A 21,646-nucleotide genomic window follows, 5' to 3' on the forward strand; every position below is an offset into this window, starting at 1 on the left:
CCTGTCCTCCGTGAACTCCATTGGCTTCCAATTAAACACAGAATCAACTACAAAATCGTACTCATCACCTACAAGGCCCTGAACAGCCTAGCCCCCCCCTACCTTGCCGACCTCCTCCATCACCACGCCCCCTCCCGATTCCTCAGGTCCAATTCTGCCAACCTGCTACAAGTTCCACGGACTGAGCGACGGACTTGGGGTGATCGGGCCTTCTCAGTTGCTGCCCCCGACCTTTGGAATTCACTCCCCTCCCACATCAAAGTCTCTCCAACCCTCTCTTCTTTCAAATCTGCCCTCAAAACATACCTTTTCACACTAGCCTTCCCCACCTAACTCCCTGCTTATTCTTCATGTTTAACCTCTGTTTTTCTTTTATTCCTAGTCTGTCTTACATAGTTTTGATAGGGCAATATGTAAAGCGTCTTAGAGTACCATATTAAAGGTTGGGTACGCGATTTGCGAAACGCCAGCAGATTTTGAAAATACACAACTCAAATGGTCCTACCCCCTCTCCTTCAACGCTTGCTCTGACTCCACCCATTCCAAGTACCTGGACGCGCAATCATGCACGAGCGCGAACAGACATGCGCGAGAGCGAGCCAGGCTAGCGTAGGTTTTCGTTTAACAACATGGCACCACATTCAGCTGTAAGTTGCACCCAGTACCGCGGGAAGTAGGGGTGCTGGGGGTGCTGCAACACCCCCTGTCCGAGGCCCTGTCTTATCACAGAAAACGATCATTTCTAAAAACTCCGGCCAAAGTGGAGATTTCTGAAAACGCCGGTTATGTGTTGTCGTGTCAACGGGGAGAAACAGGATTTTAGGTTCTGAAGCGTCACATTATGCACCAGGAAATGCTTAACGTCATGTGAGCGCCCGCTGTACCGTATTGGTCCGAATATAAACACAAACCCCATTGTAAGACGACCTATATTTGGAAAAAAGATTTGAAGACCAGATCTTGATTTCATGAATAAATAAATTGCATTAATTGAAATAATATACGAAAATAAAAAGGCATAGAATAAAACACTGCATTGCCACTAAACAGTAGTGCAAATAGGCCGTACTGATGTGTACACCAAAGACTTCCTGACACTCCTCTGCCCCGCTGCGTTCGCTCTGGCTGTGGTCGCTCCGAACTGTTTCGGCCCGTGGCAAAGCGAGTCATCCTCGCTGCTGACCTAGTTTTTTCAGCACTAGGTCATAGATGCAGGGGATGCATCTATGACCTAGTGCTGAAAAAAGGTTAGATGAAAAAGTGTGAGGGTAGCGGTGGTGCGCTAAACTTGTTCTGTGAGCAGCTGGATGTGAACCATGGTGTGAAGGAAGTGAACACAACGATCGATTTTCAACTGTGCGCGCATGCACTGGTGTAATTGAGCTGCGCTGCTATATATCTTTTTTATCAATGTGACGAGTTGCGAGTCTAGTGCAGGCCGGGTTTTTTTTTCCAGCACCCCCTGCTGAGAATACGTTCTCGCGGCTATGGTTGCACCAGATGTTATAAACATTAAACGGTCACTTAAATCATTACTATTTCTAGAAAATGTATGTTTGTTTCATATAATTGTATTGGAAGTCCTGGTTTTCACTCGGGTTGCCGCGGTGTGGACATTTTCACACCGAGTAATACACTCGTCTCAACACCGGTATTACCGAGTATAAACGGTATAAACTTTGAAACTAGGTCAACCGCCACACAAGCATCGGTTTTTAGACCCTTCTCGTCCTTCAGTTGCCGCCAACGTTCGAAAGCAGCGCCTAGGATAATTCTTGATTTCAGTTTTTCTCTTTCAGCGTTTTTATTATCAATTACTCCCCAAAAAACAGTTTTCCTTCTCTTTGCTGGTGGTGGTGGTGGTGGTGGTGGGGATGGTGGCGTCTTGTCTGCCATGGAAATTGTCTTCTACTGCTAGGTCCAAATGTGGATTAACTAGTTCCAGTAGCTACCGCAGGATAACAACAAACAGGAGCTTGCTCTGGGTCACGAGTACTGCACGAAGGGGTCGCGCGCGGGGCGCGGGGGAGGGGGAGTGCAGTACGACCGTTTGATTGACGTACTTACTGTCCAATGCAACTCGGTGGCAATGGAAATGATTGGCTGGAGTTTTTCGAGCCCTGCCCGTTCCACAGATGATTGACAAGTTTAATTTTCATGTCAGTACTTCTGACTCAGTGGCTGTAAGCGGGTTATGATAAGGATTTCAAGTAATTTTGCAAAAATGGCCAAAAAAGCGAATTCTGTACCCAACCTTTAAGCGCTATATAAATTTCATTTATTATTATTATTATTATTATTATTATTATATATAATATCACGGCCAAAAGCTCAGTGCGCCTCCGGATGGCCATAGCGCGGGGACATCTCATAGGGATTGGGCTTCTCTGGGTTTGTTTACCGGCGTTGCTATGGGTTCCGGTCTTGTGTGTTCCAACGGTTTATTAGGTAGGCCTATCTAATAAATGATGTCTTCGTGCGCGCCTTTCGCATGATTTTAGACTCGACGATTTCGGTTGAGTGTGTGGGGATTTTTTCAGTCGCAATTGGTTTGCACATTTTTAAAAGTGGTGGGGACCCCCGAAATCGACGCCTATGCTCTGATGGCTATAAATGTTCGGAGTGCATTCAGGAAGGCGTCTGTGGTTAAATCATTAAGTGTTTTGATGTGTACTGCTCTTGAGCATAAGCAGATAAATAACAATCCATATAGTTTCATTTCATTTCTTCCTTCCCTAACACTCAAGGGGCCAAAACAGTTGATGCCACAGTACGTAAAGGGAGGGGATGTCTCAGTCCGCTCTTCCGATAAATCTGCCATTTGTTGAACTTTTGTAGCTCTTCTGTACCTTCTACATTTTACACACTTGAAGTTGTGAGATGAGACTACATTTCCACATCCTAAAATCCATACTCCGTTGGCACGCAACTCATTCATAGTCACGCCTCTTCCTTGGTGCTGTACACGCTCATGATGATGTTTGACTATCATAGATGAAATGTGAGACTTCTTCGGAAGTATGGCAGGATGCTTTACGTCATAGTGCCAGGCTGATCTGGTTAGCCTTCCTCCCACCCTGAGGACACTGTTTTTATCCAAAAAGGCATTCAAATGGTGCAACTTGTTTTGCTTGTTCAGGGAGTTGAATTTTTGTTGCTGAATTTTCTGGATGTCTTGAGCGAAAGCTTCTTCTTGCACCAGCTTGATAATAAAGATTAAAGCTTCTCTTCTATCTTCAAGGCAAGTCGCTTTGTTCGTTCGTGGCTGAAGTTTCTTGAATTCTCTGAAGAATCGATTGAGCCTGGCTACAGCTCTCACTGCTCTGGACCAGTCGGAAAACTTACTGAGGTGGTTCAAAACTGAATTGAGTTCACTCATCTTGACTCTGTGAACACGGGCTTTACGAATCTCAGGGTCAGTTGTTTCAACTTCTCCCACCATTTCTTCTTCGCATGGAAGATCCTTCGGCCAGAGAAAGTTGTGTCCTTTCAGCCAGTTAGACACTTTAAGCTGGGCTGCATTTAGGCCTCTTGAGGCATCTGCCGGATTTTCTTCAGAGCTGGCGTGTTGCCATTGCTCAGGTTTTGTACTAGACTTTATTCTTGTAATCCGTTTTGCAACAAATGTACCTGTACCACGAAGCTCGATTAGAGGGTTACGAGGTATGTTGAGCTGAAAGCCTGGGTTAGCTGTACCACGAAAGTCGATCTCTTTAAGCGTCGCTGTATCAACATGGTGACTTATGCTCGCAACCAAACCTGGTCGGGAGCAGCTTTTCAGCTTAGTCTAGCCGGAGATCAGCTACTTAAATCGGCGTGCGCAGCTTCCTAGCCCCTCCTCCGACAATGGCGTCACCATTTTTGGGTGTTACCGTGGACCTCGGCGCACGTATCGTATCCCTTGGCATTTTCTGACCAAATTCTTTATGAGAGATACAGATTCTCATCAGAGGGTATTCGTTATCTGATCGACCTTGTTGGACCTGTGGCAACCCGGTGCTCGGTGGGGAGGGTTCCAGGTACAAATTAGTCGATTAGTCAGGGTTTTAGCCGTGCTTGGCATTTATTCACAGGAAAACCGGGTTATACAGGGTCCATTATCAAGAACGACTTAGGGTCTCCGTGAGCCTCTATTGGGTCGTCATCTCGTGGGCTTCCTCGCTCTCCATGGTTCCCGGTCCCTTCTGCCTGTCCTCATGGCCCTTTTAACATGGCTCCGGTCCCATCCAGCAGGTGTCCCCCAATCACGCTGATTAGGGAGAGAGAAGTGGTGCTCTCTGTCGCCGGTCGGTGGGTGGCGGCGGTATATGCCGTCCACCACCTCCCCTCGGACCCGCCCGGGCCGAGGTTCATGGGGCGGGATGCCACACTCCTCCACCGCTTGCTCTGGCCTCTGGTCGCCGGGGAACCCGCCCAGGCAGTTGTCCCGTCGGGAAAGGGCGTCGGCGTTGGCGTGTTCCCTGCCCGGTCTGTGGTCCACCCTAAAACGGAAGTCCTGGAGGGCCAGGAACCACCGCGTCACCCGGGCGTTGGAGTCCTTGGCCCCGGCCATCCAGGTCAGGGGCGCGTGGTCGGTGACCAAGGTGAACTCCCTACCTAGGAGATAATAACGGAACTTATCAGGGGGTCCACTTTATGGCCAGGGCCTCTTTCTCTACGGTCGAATAGTTCTTCTCGTTAGGCAGAAGCTTCCGGCTGACGTATGTGATGGGGTGCTCGTCTCCTGCCCGGACTTGGGAGAGGACGCCCCCCAGCCCCACCTCCGAAGCGTCTGTATGCACAAGAAGGGGGGAAGCAAAATCTGGGTTTATGAGCACCGGCTCGGAGCATAGGGCCTCCCGGAGCGTCACGAAGGCCTGGTCGGCTGCCTCGGACCAGGCAATCCGATCGGGCAGGGCCTTCCGGGTCAGGTCATTCAGCGGGCTTGCCAGTGTGGCAAAACCCGGGATAAACCGCTGGTAATAACCGACCAAACCCAGAAACGACTTCACCTGCTTCTTGGTGCGAGGTTGGGGCCAGTCCCGGATGGCGGCCACCTTGCTCTCCTGTGGCCGGACAGTTCCCCGTCCCACCTGGTACCCCAGGTACGCCGTCTCCTCCTTCCTTGGGCCTGCTGGGCTTGTCGGAGGTGTCCCCGGACAATAGGCCAAACCCAGGCCATGCGGTCCCTCACCTGTTCGACGTGGTCCAGAGTAGTGCGATGGGGGGACGGCTGGCTCTCCCATGCCTCCTTGGCCAGGTCTAGGAGGCCGCGGGGCCTTCGTCCGTACAGCAGCTCGAACGGCGAGAACCCGGTGGACGCCTGTGGCACCTCCCGGACGGCAAACAGGAAATGCGGCAACAGCTGGTCCCAATTTTTCCCGTCTGCGTCCATGGCCTTCTTTAGCATTTGCTTGAGCGTTTTATTAAAACGCTCAACCAGGCCATCCGTCTGGGGGTGGTAAACTGAGGTCCGGAGCTGCTTCACCTGGAGGAGTCTGAGCAGTTCCGTCATTACACGGGACATGAAGCACGAACCCTGATCCGTTAGTACCTCTTTCGCGATCCCCACCCGGCTAAACAGCATCATGAGCTCCCTGGCGACCGCGCGAAGGGGTAAAGCCTCGGGGTACCGGGTGGCGTAGTCCACGAGGACCAGGATATATCGGTGACCCCGGCTGGTCTTGGGTAGGGGGCCCACAATGTCCAAAGCTATCCGGTCAAACGGGGTCTCGATGATCGGCATGGGGATGAGGGGGTTGCGGACAGAAGTTCTCGGCGCTACCCTCTGGCACTCGGGACATCCCTGACAGTACCGCTCTACATCCTTCTTCACCCCTGGCCAATAGAACCTCGCTAGGACCCGGTCTCGGGTCTTGTCCATGCCCAGATGGGCTCCCAGGAGGTGGGTGTGGGCCATAAACAGAATCTTGCTCACGTATGCTCTAGGGACTACAAGCTGTTCCGTGACTCCCCCCTCTCCTTCCACTACCCTGTATAGTAGCCCCCCCCCTAGTGCTAAAATGTGGGTGCGGTAGGTGACTCACCGAGTTTCGAGTCTGTCCATCGTGGGCCAACACATGGCTCCAGGCGTGTTTCAGGGCCTCGTCTTGGAGCTGGGCGCTGGCGAACTGGCCTGGACGGTCCGAGCTCCCCCCCCTCACGGGGAAGAAGTCCGAGAACTCGGTCAGAGGGGAGCTCTCCGGCTCCCTCGGTGGGCCATGTGGCTCAGACGCAGTGAGGGTGCTGGGTTGTCGTGGTGGGGGGCCGTTGAGCCGGTCCTGGCGGTCCCTCCTCTCCCTGAGGAGATCGGGGATCCCGGTGGTGAGGGACCGTTTCCGTCGGATCCCTGGTCCTCTGCCGTCGACTCCCTGGGAGATGCTGGGATCCGCGCGGCCCCGCAGGCTTGCCGAGCTCCCCTCCCCCCTCGGCGGGGAGGCTCTCTCCTTCCCCGGCCTTCCCGCTCCGGGTCCCACAGCCGGTGGAATATTAGGCAATCTCTGCCAATCAGGAGCGGTACGGGGAGGTGCGGTACGATCCCCGCCCGCGCCGTGAACACGCCATGCGGCGTCCGGACGACCACATGGCAGGTCTTGTAGATCCGTGTGTCCCCGTGCACGCAGGCCACCTCCAGGGGTCCCCCCTCCTTTCCACCTGCCAGGTCGGGGCGGAGAAGGGTGACTACGCTGCCGGTGTCCATTAGGGCCTGTGTGTCCTTATTCATGACCCGCGCGGGGATGGTGGGGCTCCCGGTCGTCCCCCGTGCCCAGCAGGTCGCCAGCAGGCAGGGCCGGCTCGTCCCCTCGCCTGCGTACGCCGACGGCATCGACACATCCCGGTCTCCTGGGCAATAGCGGGCTATGTGGCCGGCCTGGCCACACTCATAACACCGCCTCCCCTCGCTGCTCCCCTGAGCCCGTGTCGGCGAGTCGGGTGGTGGAGCTGGGGCCCCGGTCGTGGGTCTCGGCGGGTTTCGGACGGCCGCGGACTGGTCCCGGTGCCGGCGGTTAGCTGCTGGGCCACCTGCCAGTTCTCCAGCTGCTTCACAAGGTCATCCACTGTGTCGGGATGCTGGTGGGCCAGTACTCTCCGGGCGCCCAGCGGTAGCTGCCGGATGGTGTTGTCGATCGGGACCCGGTCGATAGGACTGGGCCCCTCCCCTGTCGCCAGCCACCTTTTCGCCAGGCGTGCGTGCTGAGCGATCTGTGTTCGGACTGCCCCCCTGTCGTGGAAGCGCTGGGCGCGGGCCGCGAGGTTGTGGCCATAGTAGGCCAGGATCGCCTGCTTGAGGGCGGGGTACTGTCAGGCTGTCTCGGCTGGTAGGTCTTGGCTCGCCTGTTGTGCGGGTCCGGTGAGGAACGGTGCCACGATGTGGGCCCACTGATCCTCCGGCCAACTTTCCCTCTGGACGGTCCGCTCAAACGTCTCCAGGTACGCCTCCACGTCGTCATCCGGGCCGAGCTTGGTGAGCCGGCTGGTCGGGGCGGCGGTTGGAGCTTCGCGGATGGCGTGCTGAGTGAGCCGTAGTACTGCCTCGCGGAGATGGGCAAGGCTCTCCGTGGTCTCCCGCTGCAGGGCAGCGGCTTGCACCAGCGCTTGCTGTTGTCGCAGGGCGGCGGCGGCTGGGGTTCCGTCCGGGGTCTGCATGCTGGTTCGGTGGGTCGTCTACCGTGGGGTTGTAGTCGGTTCTTTGACTGCCTGCATTCTCCACCATATGTGGTAACCCGGTGCTCGGTGGGGCGGGTTCCAGGTACAAATTAGTCGATTAGTCAGGGTTCTAGCCGTGCTTGGCATTTATTCACAGGAAAACCGGGGTATACAGGGTCCATTAACAAGAACGACTTAGGGTCTCCTTGAGCCTCTAATGGGTCGTCGTCTCGTGAGCTTCCTCGCTCTCCGTGGTTCCCGGTCCCTTCTACCTGTCCTCATGGCCCTTTTAACATGGCTCCGGTCCCATCCAGCAGGTGTCCGCCAATCACGCTGATTAGGGAGAGAGAAGTGGTGCTCTCTGTCGCCGGTCGGTGGGTGGCGGCGGTATATGCCGTCCACCACCTCCCCTCGGACCCGCCCGGGCCGAGGTTCATGGGGCGGGATGCCACAGACCGTATGTAGGCAATGCGACACAAAGAAGCCGTGCACTTAATGTTGCGCAGTGTGTCTGCGTTTCACTGCGATTTTTTGCCACGGGCACATATTTACATGCAGTTGGTGATGCAGAATGTGTTGGCAAAAATATGGTGTGCGGTGCTATATGCAAGGTTGTAGCTGTGCTCAATATTTTGCTCAATATGTTTGTGACGTTTCCCAGCTTCTTGCCCAGTCAAATTGTCAAGGAAGGATTTTACACACTTTCAGGAAAAATAAAACCTCCTGAGTGGAGGTAGCGCGTCAGTCTTGAATTTCTGCGTGCGGGATATTCGTCTCCCAAGTGATGTGCATTTATGTGTAGCTTAAAATGTCCCGATTCTTATGTCATATGGAATAGGACTTATTCACAAGGTTACGGAATACTGCCCAGTGTGTACACGTTTGCATTTGTAACATTCTACATAATCCCTTTAGGATTCCCCAAACTGATTGGAGCAATTGACTGCATCCATGTCCCCATCACTGGACCTTAGGGGAACATGAGGCTGACTTTGTAAACAGAAAGTCAACCCATAGCATCAATGTGCAGGTAAAGTAGGCCTATTATCTGGGCTATAGTCCTATCATATGGGAAGTGAAATTGCATGCAGGTAGCCTACTAAAACTGTTATATGCTTCATAATGGCCCAACTATTGTAACAGAAATGCCGTTTTCAGATGACTTGTGACCATCAAGTCATGGTTACCAGTGTGGATGCGAAATGGCCTGGCTCGGTCCATGACTCCTGTATTTTTCGGGAGTCAAGTCTTTGCCGACTGTTTCAGCAAGGTGTGGCGCAATACACAAGATCACTATAAGGCACTGATCACATTTTTCTTTCTGATAGGCCGTTATGATGGAATTCTTGTTGGGGACAGAGGGTATGCCTGCATGCCGTTCTTAATGACACCATACGGCGACCCACAGAGTGAATCGGAGGCACGGTTCAACAGGGCCTTAAACACATGCCGGGTGAGGATCGAGATGACCTTTGGAGTTATCAAGGCCCGCTGGAACTGCCTCCGTGGTTTGAGGGTCAAGCCGGAGAGGGGAAGCCAAATTATCACGGCATGTGTGGTGCTCCACAATATAGCAACAATTCGCAAAGAGAGAGCCCCACATGTGCCATTGGTGGCAGATGAGGTGGTGGACCCCATCACGGTGGATCATCCCACAGGAACGGCGGTCAGACGGGCCATCGCTAACCAGTTTTTTGGATGTTTTTTTTTGTTTCATTTAGTTTCCCTCTTGGAAGGATGCGTTTGTTTCTTTTCTTTTTTTAGGGCTGGGCAAGTCAACGCGTTAATTACGCAATTTATTTAACGGAATTATTCAAATTGACCAAGTTCTCTTTTGTAGCCTTTTTTTTTTCCATTTAGATTTTCCAAGGTCTTGCCCACAGAATGTCAACATATCAGAAATGATTTTAGTTTAGTTTCACTTACTATACATTCAATTACACTTGCAGGGTCCTGCCTGTTTACATTCCCTATCTGTGGTGTTCCGTAAATTTCATATTCAACCCACACACTGGGTGAAACTCTCTAGATCACTTGGTCTAGTTTTTTATTATTAAGTAGGCTACATTTGGTATGAATGTTAATGTGTCATTCCATTTTGTTCAATAAATACAATGGACGGAAAAACATTTGCTCGTGTTCAATTATTTTATTTATTAGCCGTCGCATCGCCATGCAGTTGCTGAGAAAGTAGAAAAAATAACATTATTTCTGTAGTCAGTCGAGCTTAACCAAAGAAAATCTAAAAATAGCCTACCCTCTCGATGAGCTGGATCTCGATCTTCCATTTTTTTTTCACCAAGACTTTTATATCGTTGTCCAGCTCCAAGTTGCGCTTGTACAGCGCCCTTATAGTGTCTGTTACAATCTAAAGGAATTATGGGTTAAAATCGTAATTCAGTTACTATGGTCAAAGCCTTGTGGCGCACCTTACAAAAGGAATAACTTAAATAAAAACCTTGTCTGTCCCTCGAGAAGGCCTGGAGGAGGTTGAGGTGGAGGTGGATGGCTCATCCAATGCCATTTCCCTCTATAGAATAAATGATCAAAAGGAAGAGTTATGTGAAACAGTTGCAGCACTGCTCGGTTGAGTTTCCCCATTGTAATGGCTCTTTAGAAAGTTCAAAGATGGCCCCACGTTCAACATACATTAACCTTGGTTAGTCAAGTGCCGTGTTGTCCATTATCCCTTACATAACCGCTATGTCAGTGACTCAATTAGGCCTAGGCATTTTTTAATCTACAAATTCATATTATAGCTGTGAGAATTGTTAAGAAAAATTGCCTCCATAGTCGCCCTGGAGTCACAGGCAGTGTCTCCTGCAAGAATCAGGGAAACCTATTGTAGGACATTCTTTCAAAAAAATTAAACATTTAGAAGAATACCTGACACTGCTTTGATAGTTATATGCCTCTGATTGGAGATTAATTGTCGGCGGCTCCTCCAAAATAATGTTTGTACCTTCAACTAAAAATGACACGATTCATTTACACTCAATCATTTCACATTTGATTAGCAAGACAATTATTTATGTCCATTGCCAATACATGAATACATACTCATTACGAACGCCTTGGTTGTCGAGGCAGTGGGGTCAGAGGACATCCCCCCATCCACTCCTACCATCATCGGCCGACCTTTGCTGTTGGCGAGAGCCAGCTCCTCCGAGGTGGTGAAGGGCGTTGGAGCGGTCCCCATCCCAGTCGTATTAATTTGTGTTTTCTTTTTATTTGCTAGAGGTAATCAACATGAGATTGAAGGTTGGAGCCTAGGCCAATGCAAATCATAGGCTAGATTCACCTGAAATTATTAAAATGGATGCTTGCAACTTACCACATTGAATTATGTTTTTATATTTATTTTTGACTTGGCCCCATGTTCGTAGGCGCGTGCTGGCACCACATCTATGGGGGTAAAAGGCATGATGATAGGCCTGCATGATATTTTTTAGACAATATGCAGAATCTTTTCAATTACGAATTAACACGGTGGGCTATTTTTTGCCAGCACGCAACCCTAGCCTTATTATGGGCAACCGTGTTCCCCTTGGCTGTAATTTCTAGTTTAAATTCCCTGTATGAATTCATAATGATGCATTGCTCGTCTTGAGTGAAATACATTGCTCTCGCTCGATTCATTTTGCATAAGTAAGTCAAATGACGCGAGAAACGCCCCTTTTATGTGAACGCGCATTGAACCTGAAGCGGAAAACCTGGTTCAACTAATTTAATCTAAAGTGAGCTTCGTGGTACCATTTAACTCTGATTGCGAGTTGCGGCTCTGTTGAGCCAGGTTTTCCCAAGAAAGCCTGGGTATGTTCAGCGAGGTTCGTGGTATACCCCCCCGATCTGTCCAGTTTTACTTATAGCTCGAAGATAGGAGCATGCATCATAACCACTAAAACATTGCAGTGGTTATTGCATCTGAGAAGTTGTGAAGCTGGTATTGCAGGACCTCCCCAAAGCTTGATGGAAGGTAGCTTCTTGGGATCTTCAGAGCTGCTAAGTGAGGTAGATCTTGAAGCCATGACTCCCATTGTGGCAGAATGTTCTCAGTAAGTTCTTCGTCCCAGCCTACTTATCTCTGCATAAAGCTTGAAGTATTTGTTTGCCAACTAGTTTGAAGGGGGCCACAAACCCTAGTGGATCGTAGAGAGAGGTGACGGTAGAGAGAACCCCTTTTCTTGTCAGTGGATTCTCTTTAACTTCCACTTTGAATTGGAATTCGTCTGCTTCTATGTACCACTGGACTCCAAATGCGCGCTCAATCTGAAGTTCTCCTAGGGCCATGTCTAGATCCTTGGTTTGGGCACGTTCTTGACGTGGTACAGCGTTGGTCAGCTCTTTGTCATTGGACATAAATTTGTGCAGCGAAAGGTTTCCTGTTCTGCACAAGGCTCTTGATTCTTCTACCAAGTGTATGGCTTCAGCATGTGACTTGACGCTTGTTAAGCCATCATCAACGTAGAAGCTTCTCAGAATGAACTTGATAGACTCTTCGCTGAACCTTCCATGACCCTGCACTTCCAAATGCTTTAGGCCAAAGTTGACGCAGCCTGGGGAAGAAGCTGCCCCAAACAGATGCACCTTCATGCTGTATGGAGCGGGTTTGGAGTCCACATCGCCATTGTCCCACCAGAGGAATCTGCGATAGTCTTGATGCTCCTTTGCAAGGTGGAATTGGTGGAACATCCGTTTCACGTCGCACATGATGGCTATTGGACCCTGTCTGAATCGACATATCACTCCAACCAATGTGTTGGTCAGGTCTGGACAAGTCAAGAGATGATCCTTTAGAGAAGTTTCTTGCAAACACGCCGAGCAGTCGAAAATCACACAAATCTTCCCTAGTTTGATGGGGTGGTAGATCCCGTGGTACGGAATGTACCATGTTGGTTGTTTATCAAGCTCAGGCTGTGGTACTTTCTCAGCTTCTCCTCTTCTGATTATGTCATTCATGAAACGGACATAATCCTTGTAGTACTGCTAATTTTTTCTCAAACGTCTCTCTAATGACGAGATCCTTTGGACTCCACATTGCTTATTTTCTGGGAGAATTGGTTTGTCCGTCTTAAAAGGAAGTGGGAGTTCGTAGTGTCTGTTTTCCTTCTGCCTTATCCCATTATCACAATAGACAAGAAGCAAAGGTCTTCCTGAGAAACTGGGTTATCGTCTGCAGTGTGATACGTGAAATCAGATTCGAGAGCCCTGATTATATCCGTCGGAGTGGTCTCTTTCATTTGAGTTCTGCATACAAAGTGTACTTCCCCTTTGAGCTCAACTGATGGCTGCACAGGAGGGGTTACTTGCATTATGATTCTATGGCCCCGTTTACACAAAGGGAAAACGCAGATATTTTCACACGGTTTGGCCTCTCATTTACACGAAAACACAGTTTTTGTCACAGAAAACGATCATTTCTAAAAACTCCGGCCAAAGTGGAGATTTCTGAAAACGCCGGTTACGTGTTGTCGTGTCAACGGGTAGAAACGGGGTTTTAGGTTCTGAAACGTCACATTATGCGCCAGGAAATGCTTAACGTCATATGAGCGCCCTATGTTTTACAGTTTGTTTATTACAGGAAGACGCTTGTTGTTTGTTGATTCTGAGGATTCTGATGGCTTGCATGGCTTTATCCTTCTCCATTACACTGCCGCCCATAGGTTTGCATAGTTATAATGTCCCAACGGCGTATTTATCCGTTTCGATGTAAACAACAACTTTTTTGAAAACGATGTTGTGTGCACAATGTTATTTTTGAAACGGAGGGGGGGAATATTCGTAGCTATAAATACCCTGCTACGTATAAACGTGGCCTATTGAATGCTCCTATTGCAGCAAAACAAAGTCACTTGCTGGGTTTGAACAGCCGACGCTGCTCCAGCCTAGATCGGTTAACTGAGGCATATGGGTGACTTTCTTCACCATTCAGGATCTCTCAGAGAGGCCTACTTCACAGTTTAATGGCGGTGGAATTTTGTCTGACAGTTTTTTCCAGATGAGGCAATTTTAGAGCTGTTTCAGAAGTTGGAATGTGCGCACTGTCTGCTGGAATGAACTCTCGTGTAAAGAGTGGTGGCAATAGAATCCTTTTTTTTAAGTTGTATCTTCTCACTTGAAGGTTTCTTAGTTTCTGACCAGTTTATAACAATTGACCTTGAAAACATTGTGGACAGCCACAGACTAACAATCTCATTCCTTGTGTCGAGGTCTTGGGCCACTTCATCAAGGATAAAGGTATCACTCTGTGTGTCCAAGAGTGCGTAGACAAGCACTTCTTCATCTGGCAGTTCAGTGGATGAAACCCAGACTGGTACAATCGAGGACGTTTGTGTGTTTGGTCCCTCTTGCATGACTCTGCTAGTGGTTGCTGTTGCAGCCATTTCTCTTTTAGGGAAATATTTCCTTTGATAGGTCTCTTCTCAGGGGTGTCGACCTAAGACGTTCCCTGAACTGGTCATCGTGCAGACATGTGGGGTGTCTCTTCCGACACTTTTCACATGTGCTCCTGTTATCACAACATCTTGAGTGACGACCAGTGGGGTATTCCACAAAGCCGGTTTTATCACATAACCGGGTAAGTTAACCCAGGGTTTGCGGTAACCCTAGCTTTTCCGTTCCAAAATGAACACGGTATGATAGTTACTATAGAAACATATGCTGTGAATCAAACCTGGCCGGAGCAGGTTTTGCGCAGGTTAAGTTTGGAACATAACCCGGTTTTGGGTATTTAAACCCGCGTTAACCGCCGATATCATGTGTTCACAATGGCATGCCCTTTTGATGAGAGGCTGGTTGATATCGGAGTGCAAATTATTCGTGCAATCCACCGGGAGCGATTAATAAGACCACGCTCGACATCTTGGCATATCCGGATGACATTTTGCTGGAGAGATATAGATTCCTGCGCATATCTTAAAAATATTTAAATAGCCTTCTCCAGCCTTACATAGCCAACACTACCAATCGAGGACCTGGCCTCAGTTCACTCCAGACTATTTGTGTAGCCCTCGTTTTTTGCAAATGGTAGTTTTATCTATAATGTTGGAGATGCTGAGCACATCTCTGTCTTTTCAGATGACCCATCGACGTCCGGACCAAGATTTTCATCGGCCTCCTATCATACAAAGAGCAATATTGGCTGAGTACTATGCCGAGAGGCGCTTACAACAGAAAGTATAAAATAGTCCTAACAGACTTACATCCACTGGAGAATGTGCGATTGTAGCCGTCGGCTACTTACAGGCACTAATCCATCTTGATCTGTGAAGTTGATGAATTGTTACTTTTAGGATTTCTACCCAGTTACCACAAAAAAACATTTGGAACATTTGCGCTGTGGCACGCAGACGGTTTGCATGTGTTACTTTGAGGACAAACAAAATCTAAAATACAAGAAAAAAAGAAAAACCTACATTCAACCAGTGGGGTACCCTCACATGGCCCCTGACTCTCTGAGGAGGTACCTCCAGGTATGCCAGAGCGCCCTGAATTTATGTCTATTGCCAGCTCCTCCACCGGGGTCAAGACAATTTGAGTGCCAGATCCAGTCTGCCGACTGTCTGCCTTTTTACAATTGGTTTAAAAAAAGAGGGCTTATTTAAATGCAGGAGTGACAAATATGGTATGACAATTTAAATGCTGGACTGACAAAATATACCAATACGATTAAGGGAAAAGCTTACCAGTTTGTATGTTTTTATGCTTAATTTTTACTTGATCCACTGACCGCTTGGGAGCCATCGGAGTACATATTTTTTTTGAAGAAAAGGGTTATGTGGTAGGAACGTTAAGAATGCTTAACTGGGATATTAATAGATTCATGGCTCAAATATTAAGGATCATGCTTTTGACATGTAACTAACGCATTTACAGTCAGCGATCCGCTGCCAGGCTTTAGCGTTCCCTTTTCTTGTGATAATGTCCTTCTCCTCATCATAGCTCACCAGGAGAACCTGGAGTTCCATTGCATTGAAATAAGTGGCTTGTTTCGCCATTTCGATCAGGGTTTCGTGATCCATACATCACGTCTTTATAGGTTTGGCGTGGACGTGCACAACCCTGTGTTAACCAACCCCGTGTTGATTGAACTAATGCATAACCCATGCGGTGGAACCGACAGCTCTGGTTTAGTTGGCACAGGGTCAATCAACCTAGAGTTCAGCGTCAACTCTGTGTTTGTTAAACCTCCATTGTGGAATACCCCACAGTCTTCAAGCAATCAAAACAAAGCTTTGCTGCCTGGACTAACTGGAAACGATCTTGACCTGTATTTTCTGCAAACTTTCTGCACTTAACGAAGACATGTCCTACTCTTTTGCTGGGATGATGATGGGATGTTGTTCTGTGTTGAATTGGTAGACAACGTCTTTGCTTGAACAGTATGGCTTCGTGGATACTTCGGTTTGTCACTTTCCACACCTTTGAGTGCTTGTGCTGAGGAGATGGGATCACAAGCGAGGTCTGCTTCTTTCGAAATGTACAAACTCTTTTAATGGTGGGTACTCCTTAATGGTGGTAGTATGCTTGTCTTTCTTCCATTGCTTTGCGGTTCCACCTGGATACCAACCAATCTGGCCACTTCAGCAGAATCTTTTGGTTTGCAGTTTGCATTGCAGTCGTTGAGAACTTCCAAGGTCTTGATGTAGGGCATGGCAGCCTCACAGCTTCGGAGGATGTCTGCAAAGTCTCTCAGTTCAGGAGCATCCTTAGAATAAATTTTTGCAGCTTGTTTAAGGCCTTTCCAATTATGAATGTGTTTCCAAAACGTTTTTCCAACAGCTGCCAGGCTGACTCGTGTGCTACTTCTGTGCCTGTTAGGAAAAATACTTTGACGGCTGTTTTTGCAGTAGCACCTAAGTACCCTCTTAGGTAATACAGTTTTTCTCTGTGAGGAAGGTTTTTTCTGTCGATCAACGTTTCAAATGACATTCGCCAATCTTTGTATTTTAGGGGTTCTCCTGTGAATACTGCTGGCTCTGGTGTTGGAAGACGATTGGCACTTATAGCTTCTGCAAGTACATTGATCAAGTCAGAGCTGTTCTGCGCGTGAGGCATGGGCAGTGAAGTTGGTGAAGCTTGATTTTGACTTTGAACTGTTTTAGATTGTGATATGAATGGAGAACTTGCGGCATTGAGGGCTTGAGTTGGGACTGGAACGGTTTGAGGGATGAATGAGGGGCTTGAGGTATGAAAGGCTTGAGTTGTGTTAGGTTTAACTTCATACAGTAAGTCAACTGCTTCAACATTTTCTTCAGCCTGATCATAGACCTTTATTCTAACCTTTGCAGCGTTCAACCTCTTCACTTCTTCTAGGCGGTTTAGCTTTCTGCGCTTGTCTTCCATAATCTGCTGTCTGGACAGGTTTTCAGCTTCAAATAGTGCTTGTCCTTGTTTATCTTCAGCTTGTACCCTTTGCAGCTCAGTCTCTTCCTTTTCTTGTTCTTCCAATACTGCCAGTATTTCTTCGGATGCAGTAGCTTCAGCTGCAGCCTTATTTCTTCTGACTGCGATGGAGCTAGAGTTAGCGGAACCACATTTTGATCGATAAGACATTGGCTATGACATTGAACCTGTTGAGTCTAGGTTGGATCCGACATCAGGCCAAGGTTATTCCTCGTCGTCTGTTGTAAGCCCTTTAAGTTGCCTACCTGCCTTGTGTGTATGAATCTTGAAATTTCTACACACCCTGCGCCGCAGGTCTTGTTCAGGAGTTTGTATTCTTCATAAATTACCTTTACTTCAGAGCAGGTGTTGTGAATGTTCTCACTGAGCTGATTCAACTCGTCATTTGAGGCTTCAGTGAATATTTCCTTTGCTTATCTTGCATGATACCTCCATTTCTCATAGGTGATTCTGTATCGACATTTTACACTCTTCAGCTTTTCTTCTTGAAGTTCTTTTCCCTTTTCTGTGAGGGTTCGGCGTCTTTCACTTCTACGCTACTCTTCTACTTGGTCTGCAGATTCATCGTCTGTAGCTTCACTAACAGGTGCCTTAGGATCTTTAATGCCAATTTCAGCGATTGCCTCAGACATTTTGAGGTGACTTGAATGGCTTGAACATGTGTTGAACTTATGTGGCTATGTTTGAATATTAGCTTTAATGTGAGTAGCCAAAAAGAATAATGAATTTCCTGACAAATATGTGATGGCCATGTGAGAAGGGTATTTTTTAAATATAGACTTGAATATCACACCAAGAAAACCCTTCGAACACTCAAATTATCTTATCTCAAATTAACTTTGATTATCAAAAACAAAGTAAGCAAGTTTAAATTACTTTGACAAATTATCCAAAATAAACCTTTGCAAATTGAATAATTTTGCTAAAAGATTAAAAATACTTTTAACAACTTAACCCTTGAATGAAATAGAGATTTTTTTGAGTAGGTGAAACTGTCACGCTCCGATTAGGAGACAGACAGGAGGTGAACCCAGAAGCACGACCCAAGACAGGGGATGCGAAAGTTCAAGTTTACTTCAATTAAGTAGGCAAGGGGTCGGTAACGGGAAGGCAGACAGATAGGCGGGGAGCCGGGCGCGGACGAGTCGACCGTCGGGTTGGGGACCGAAGGTCGACAGGAGATCAGACATGCGTTGGTTGGGCAACGGGCAGGCAGGCAGAGGTTCGACGACAGGTGGGAGGTCGGACAGGCGATTGGTCGTAGCAGGTACGCAGGCAGGACCTCGGCGACAGGCGGATGGTCGAGCGGGCGAGGATTCGGTAACCGGTAAGGATCGACAGGGACAGGCGGGAGGTCAGACAAGCGAGAGAACGGCAACAGGCAGGCAGGCAGATATGAGATACACGGAGATAGAGAATGCGGGAAAGCTCAGTCAAGACTAGAGACGATCTGGCAGAGACTGGTTGGGGGCAGAGGGTTAATATAGAGGGAACACAGGTGAGGATGGTTGGGTTGATTAGGGAATTGAAGGGTGAATGGGAAACTCAGGAACGGATTATGACAGTACCCCCCCTCTAGGGACGGCTCCAGACGTCCCACCAGGCTGGTCGGGATTGGCCTGGTGGAAGTCTCTGAGGGACGGATCAAGGATGCTGCGAGCGGGCATCCAGGAGCGTTCCTCCTCTCCATAGCCTTCCCAGTCAACAAGGTACTGGAGGCCTCTTCCACGGCGTCGAGATCCGACGAGTTGACGAAAAGTGTAGGCTGGTGCACCGTCGATGAGCCGGGGGGATGGAGGGGGTATGGCGGAGGGCTGAAGAGAACTCATGGACCGGTTTCATTTTAGATACATGAAAAGTGGGGTGAATTTCATGGAGCGTGGTAGACGGAGGCGGACAGCGACAGGATTGATTACTTTAGATATGGGGAATGGACCCACAAACCTGGGTGCGAGTTTCCTGGACTCCACACAGAGAGGGAGGTCGCGTGTGGACAACCAGACTCATTGTCCTGGTGTGTAGGAGGGAGCCGGAGTGCGTCGTCGGTTGGCGGATCGTTGGTAACGGTCGGAGGAGCGGAAAAGAGCGGAGCGAGCCAGATTCCAGGTGCGTCGACATCTTCGAATGAACGTCTGGACTGAGGGAACCCTGGCCTCGCGTTCCTGTTCTGGGAAGAGGGGTGGTTGGAAACCCTGGGAGCATTGAAAAGGGGGGAGACCAGTGGCAGAACAGGGAAGGGTGTTGTGGGCATATTCAACCCACAGGAGCTGTTTTGACCAGGAGGAAGGGTTGCGAGAGACGAGGCAGCGTAGGGTAGTTTCCATCTCTTGGTTCATGCGTTCCGCTTGACCGTTGGTTTGGGGGTGGAAACAAGACGACAGGCTGACCATGGCCCCAATGAGGGTGCAGAACTCGGACTAGAAGTGAGAGGTGAATTGTGGACCACGTCACAGGGAAAGCCGTGCAGAAGGAAAACATGATTGAGCATAACCTCGTCTGTCTCCTTGGCAGAGGGTAACTTGGGTAAAGGGAATAGGTGAGTTGTCTTAGAAAACCTGTCAACAATAGTTAGAATTACCGCGTTGCCATGTGAGGCAGGCAGTCCAGTGATGAAGTCTAGGCCGATTTGGGACCAGGGGCGATGTGGGACGAGCAGGGGTTGGAGAAGACCCGACGAAGCTTGGCGTGAGCTCTTGTTTTGGGAGCAAGTCGTACAGGCGGCAATGAACTCCTTGTTATCCCTCTCCATGGCCGGCCTACAGAAATGCTGACGTAGCACGGCCCAGGCCCAGGGTGCGTCTCACCCCAGGGTGACAAGCGATGCGGGAGACATGGCCCCACTGCAGAACCTGAGAGCGAGATCTTGGGACAAACAGGCGGCCACTAGGGCAAGAACTCAGAGGTGGGTTCTCCTGCAGGGAGCAATTAACCCTATCGTCCACTTCCCAGGTTAAAGAACCGACTATGCATGTGGATGGGAGAATATTTTCCGGCTGAGGGGGATAGGGATTCGCCTGGTACTGACGGGAAAGGGCGTCGGGTTTAACATTATTAGCCCCTGGGCGATAAGAAAGGGAGAAATCAAACCGGTTAAAAAAAAGGGCCCACCTGGCTTGTCTAGAGTTCAGTCTTTTGGCTGATCGGATGTACTCCAGAATCTTGTGTTCTGTCCAAACTAAGAATGGCTGTTCTGACCCTTCTAACCAGTGCATCCATTCTTCTAGTGCCAATTTCACCGCAAGTAGTTCTTTATTACCCATTTCGTAGTTCCTTTCAGCCGGGGATAGTTTTCGTGAGAAGAAGGCGCACAGATGGAGCTTCTGCTCCTTTGCTGACCGTTGCGACAGGACCGCTCCTACTCCCGTGTCGGAGGCATCCACTTCCACTATGAATTGGCGTTCTGGGTCGGGGAAGATGAGAATAGGGGCAAAAGTGAAGCGCGTCTTTAAATCGCTGAATGCCTTCTCCGCCTCAGAAGACCACCGGAAAGGAATGCTGGGAGAAGTGAGAGTTGTGAGCGGAGTTGCAACCGAGCAGTAGTTGCGGATGAACCATCGATAAAAGTTTGCGAAACCGAGGAACCGCTGAAGCTCCTTGCGGTTAGAGGGTGTGGGCCACTCCGTGACGGCCCGGGTCTTGGTCGGGTCCATCTGGATAATCCCCGTTCAAACGATGAATCCCAGATACGACACTTCGGAGAAATGGAACTCCCATTTCTCGGCCTTTACGAAGATTTGATTTTCGAGAAGTCTTTGGAGAACCTGACGAACGCACGTGATCCTGTTTGTTCTTCGAAAAGATCAGGATGTCGTCCAAGTAAACAAATACAAATACATTGAGCATATCCCGGAGGACGTCATTAACCAGCCCTTGGAAGACCGCGGGGGCGTTAGTCAGGCCGAAGGGCATGACCGATACTCATAATGACCACTAGGGTGTTAAAGGCTGTCTTACACATCGTCCCCTTCACGGATGCGCACAAGGTGGTAAGCGTTCCTGAGGTCGAGCTTACCAAAAGATAGTAGCTCCTTGTAGAGCTCGAAATCGGAGCAAATAAGGGGAAGAGGGGTTTTTAATGGTGATATTATTGAGTCCCCTGTAATCGATGCATGGCCTTAGGAGTTTTAAGCCTTCGTAGCCACGAAGAAGAATCCTGCGCCAGAAGGGAGAGGCGGACGTCGGATGAGTCTTGCTGTCAGTGCACCCTGGATGTAGCTCTCCATGGCCTTGTTTTCTGGGGCTGACAGGGAAATAGAGCCTCCCATTAGGAGGCAAAGTGCCTGGAGTAATCTATGCCACAATCATAGGATCTGTGTGGCGGCAGGGAAGTAGCCCGAGTCTCATTGAACACCTCCTTTAAGGTCTATGTATTGCTCAGGTTCATTGGACAGATCAGGGAATGGATCCCGTGACCAGTCGATGTGCGTGTTATGTCTATTTTTTTTTATAATTATGTTGTATTGATTTTCTGTTATCAAACAAAGAACAACACAGCACCAATCTTGTCAAGTTACAAAAGAGTAATGAGATAATAAAGGGTCACATAAATACATATTTGGATCATAATAAAAAAATTTTTAGGGTGGAGGTCATGTCAAAGGAGGAGATTATACAA

At 48.9% G+C, this 21,646-nt stretch overlaps 1 pseudogene; it reads left to right on the plus strand.

Moving 5' to 3' along the window:
• The first annotated feature begins 3,846 nt into the window (after window positions 1-3,846).
• Window positions 3,847-14,066, plus strand: LOC115559742 (putative nuclease HARBI1; annotated as a pseudogene).
• Window positions 14,067-21,646: the final 7,580 nt, after the last annotated feature.

The sequence above is a fragment of the Gadus morhua genome, chromosome 15 (genome assembly GCF_902167405.1).
Source record: "Gadus morhua chromosome 15, gadMor3.0, whole genome shotgun sequence".
NCBI classification, from domain to species: domain Eukaryota; kingdom Metazoa; phylum Chordata; class Actinopteri; order Gadiformes; family Gadidae; genus Gadus; species Gadus morhua.